A 4,846-nucleotide genomic window follows, 5' to 3' on the forward strand; every position below is an offset into this window, starting at 1 on the left:
GAAAATCAAAACTGCATTTGGATATCATGAAAGCCACCCAAAAAATCATAGAAGAGCTAAAATTGGCTAAAAAACAGGATTTGACAATTTTTGTAATTTGGTCATAACTTACAACTTTAACATATATTTCTCCCTAGAAGCATCTGGACATTTTGAGGACTACTAAAGATAGTTCTCTAGCATTATAGACCTCACAAACATGAATTCTAGAGTGGTATAGTTGCAAAAAGTTGAAAAAAGCCAAAAACAGGACCCGTTTTTTCACACAGTTTAGGTTGTGAAATGTTGTGCAAGGACAAGGTTAAAGATGGAATTGATATTCCAAAAAAATGTCAAGTTTTTTTCAGCTCATGAGACAACTTTCTAGACAGATAGCACCTCAAATTCCATTTTGAAACTCTTGACATATTTCAAGGAAAATGGTCACTTAACAGGACATAAAAGTGTCCATTACCAACCTAGTGTTAACTGGCTAGTTAAAGCTAAAATGGAGGTGGGAAACCTCAGGGGAATTTCTCTACCAGACAGTAGGCAACAGTGCCTCTCCTAGTTTGCAGATGATACGAATGGTCTCTTGCATAATGATAATCAAACGCTAGAAGCCTTCTGGGACTGCCTCAACATTTTTTGCACAGCATTGGGCTCCAAAATCAATCACTCAAAAGTTGGTATTAGAGCTTCCCAATCACCTCTCCCACAATGGATAGCAGACCAAGGGTGCGCCACTCTGCAGCATGAAGGAGTCATCTTCAAATTACTCGGTATTCCATTTGGTTTTAGGGTTTCAATGGCCCAAAGATGGCAGTGGGTGCTGGATAAATTCTCTTCGAAATTAAATCAATGGTTGGGCTTCCAAGCCAACCTAGCAGGCAGAACACTAGTAATCAAGCACTACATCTCATGCTATTTGTTGTTTTTTCTCTTTTGTTGGTGCCTCTTGATTCTAACCTCAAAGACATAACAAAGGTCTACAAAAACTTCCTCTAGTCAGGGGACGCCTGCAAGAAAGGTATGCCAAGGTTAAGTGGGAAGTCGGCTGTTGCCTCAAATTTCAGGGTGGGATAGGCCTCACCAACCTTATTAACTGGGCTGACAAACTAGCAGTCAAGTCAATCCTCAGAGTCCTTGAACATGCGGAGAAGGAATGGGACTCACTCATGTTTAGGAATCTATCTAAGTTCAGACTGAAGGGACAAAAAGGTGGGGATAATCTCCCTTGGATAACCATATTCTTTGGCCCTTTTGAAACAATAGTTGTAATGGAAATGGCCTATGAACTTAGAGAATAGCGGAATTAAGAGAATTAGAGTGAGAAACTTTGAGAGCATAGATGGTGAACTTAATTGGTAGTAGCAACTTAATCATAACACTTAATTAACTAGGCATGAGAAATACCTTTGCAAGAGAGAGAGAGAGAGAGAGAGAGAGAGAGAATATGACAACAGTTGAGGACCAGATTTATGTGGATCCGGTCCCCCCTCCAAAAGGCATTTGTAGTATAGATTCTCTCATTAAGAGAGACTTGATACAATATCGGAGACGGAGAGAGAGAGAGAGAGAGAGAGAGAGAGAGAGAGAGAGAGAGAGAGAGAGAATATGACAACAGTTGAGGACCGGATTTATGTGAATCCGGTCCCCCCTCCAAAAGGCATTTGTATTATAGATTCTCTCATTAAGAGAGACTTGATACAATACAATCTTTGTGTTCCTTCAGACCTCTTTGGCAGTATGGAGATGGAAGCTTCATACACCAAGCTTTTGCATAATATCAACAATCAATCTTAGCTTGAAAACAATCAAGAACTCATGAACATCATTAGTCTTTGTGTTCCCTAAATCATTTGAGTGCATGAGGATGTATACTTTTATGCATCAACTTGTGCCTAAAGCAACAATTAATCTACCTTGCAATACAATTAATCTACTTGCATTAAGTAACTAATCTACTTTCAATAAACCATTAGCCTTCTTGCAATGAGCATAGCATGCACTTTGTGGAAAGCATTAACCATCCCAAGCTTCAGTCCCAAGACCTCAAACACCTTCGAAGGTGGAGAGAGCTAGCAGGGAATGAGGGTAGGGAAGAGGAAGAAGAAGTATTCCATAGGAGAAAGAAATAATTCCTCACTTATCATCACTCTTCTTGCTTAGCATACATAATAGCATAGTAATGAAGATGGAGAAGATGGAAAGCTTAAGCATTGAAGCATAGCTCTGGCTTGCCCACCAAGCTCCGCTAGGCTAGACAAAATGCCCATCGGGTAACATGAAGGGCTGGTTCTAGCATGTGCTTGTGAATTTGATGTTATTAACACTCTCATGGAGTGTTAATAACATGAGTTATTACCACTTCGCACTTCACGTGAAGACGTGAATGAAATCCCTAAGTGGTAGCAATCACAAAGCTTGCAAGACCAAGCATGTGCTGTTGTGGCAAGGGCCATGATGGACAATGTCAAATTGAGCTTACAAGGTGGCCAGTGGAAAGGGTTGGAGATACACGATAAGTTGCTTGCCCCTCGGTGGTCTAATTTGAAACTTGGGGGCACAATTGGCGAGCTAGTTTGAAAATGCAATAGAGCAACGAAGGCCCTGGAATGGGGAGAGATAACTAGGTACTTTGACAACTTGATAACTCACTGGTCCCATTGGGTTTCTAAGGTGGGAAGCATCGTGTTATACCTCTTTTAAAGGGAATTGTCCAGAAAGATGAATAATTAAGGACTACAACGACTGGGCCAGTTTTGGGACAGTAGCAACAAAGGCTAGAAAGGGTCACACCAACTGGCCTCCTGGTTCCATTTCAGTGGCACTAAAAGACTGCTAGCCATTAGAGTCTTAGGACGGCTAGATAGTTGTTGTGTGTTGACATGTGAGTCTAGGTTTGAGTGGAAAGGATGGCGGTGGCCCACGGGCAGACACTTCTTAAAACCAAATACCAAGTACATGTACAACACCCTCATGATCTCATTGGATTGGTTATCTCTCCTCATGGTCTCGTTGGTTCTTCCCTTGAACAAGCAGTGGGGCAAGCAATGGCAAGAATCAAGATGGGTGACAATTGTATAGAACATCTGGTGCCCACATTGGTCACATGGGATGAGGGTTTTTCTATGGAAGGTAAAGCACCATCTCCATAGAACACCAACTTTGTACCTACAGCTTGCTTCCTAGAGCAAGAAGCATCAAGGTGGTGTTCCTGAATAAGCCAACACTTTGTAACTTCTGTTCTACTAACTTCCTCCCAGAAAAGAATGCTTTTCTTCATAGACTTTATGCCTTTCACATTCTAGGACTGCATATGTAATTCTTCCATCACAGGAATAGTGGGACAAACTCCTCCATGTCTGAAGAACCCTACGTTGTCATCTCCGCTACAATGTCTTCTACTACCCCATTTAACTGAGAGGCAGACATCTACGAGGTAAGAAAACCCTTTCGGTTCCCATTGTGAAGCACCTCAAAGATGTTGGCTAGATTGATGGGGGCTTCTTGATGATCTGAGGGATTCTCCTTGCGGTGGAAGTTGCTCCTAGCCAATGTTTTCACTCGCTTGCACTTGATGAGATGGATACTTGCTACCAGCCTTCGTCCATCGACCGAGGGGTTGTGGGCAAGAAATGTTTTTGACACGGCATTATGGGAGGTTTGATATTAGGGAATGCAGCAAATTGTAAGCTTGGTGAGGCTTGGTTGTTGCTACCTGGTTCAACCGTCGAATACTTAAGCGGGGTATCTTTATGGGTGGCCATCTTGTCAGAATCGAGCACCCCATTACCCTTATTGCACTCATCATCCCTCAACAAAAATCCTCTTAAAAGGCCTTAGGTGGCTGCATGGCATAAGTTGCTCAGAACGTGTTTAGCAATAAGGATTCCATCCTTGATCCATGCTCTTCAAGGTCATCATTTAGAACAAAATGAGGAGTTAAAATTTTAAATCCAACGCTTTTATTAAAACTAGTTGCTACTCATTAGTGTCTACTTTGTGTGTCGAGAGCATTGGAGGGCACGCTAGATGTGCGGGAGAGTGCACAACAGTGTTCGAGAAAAATGTGTCTCAGCTTAATATCGTGCCGTTTTCAATTCCAAAAATGCATGTTGAGGGCAAGAGGAAAAGGAGAAATTCCATCCCAAACTGGAGAAAAATAGTCTAAAAATTTGAGAAAATGACCTAATTTTTTAAAATTTCCTCTTCGCAAATTTAAGAAAGGGAATTTTGTATATTTGGGAAAATGGTTTTTCCCGAACACTGCTCGTGGGCAAGGTATATTGCAGACTGCAGTGTTGCTCGCCGTACAGAGCTTTTTGGTCAACGTGGCCGTGGGCCAGCGGACAGGGACAATTCTGGTTACAAACTGCCCGGCTGTCCTGGTTGCCCAAGGAGCTCTGGTGTTCTCTCAGCCTCATGCTCTATTTTTTATTATAGGTTTTGGCGGCAGCCTTGCACCCTTTGTGGGTGCGACTCTTCTCGCCAGCCACAAGGAGCTTTGGACGACTTACCATATGGCAAAAAATATATAATTGCTAGATATATTACTATTTTCAATACACACATCTAGCCAAAGTGCAAATTAGTAAGCTTGACAATACTCCTAGATGCTTCAAGTAGTAATTTTCTTACCATATAGTAAGTTGAGTAGCTATATGGTAAGATAATTGCTAGATGAATCAAGAGAGCAATCTCACTTACTAGTTTGAGATGTGTTATGAAACTAGCAATATATCTAGAAACTCAAATATATGAAATAGTAATTCATCTAGTAACTTCAAAGCAAGAAGTAGTAATCCATGTAGCAACTACAATATCCAGCTAGTAAGTCAACTAGTAAATAATTGCTAGATGA

The sequence above is a fragment of the Adiantum capillus-veneris genome, chromosome 24, assembly GCF_014529385.1.
Source record: "Adiantum capillus-veneris isolate H3 chromosome 24, ASM1452938v2, whole genome shotgun sequence".
Taxonomy (NCBI): Eukaryota; Viridiplantae; Streptophyta; class Polypodiopsida; order Polypodiales; family Pteridaceae; genus Adiantum; species Adiantum capillus-veneris.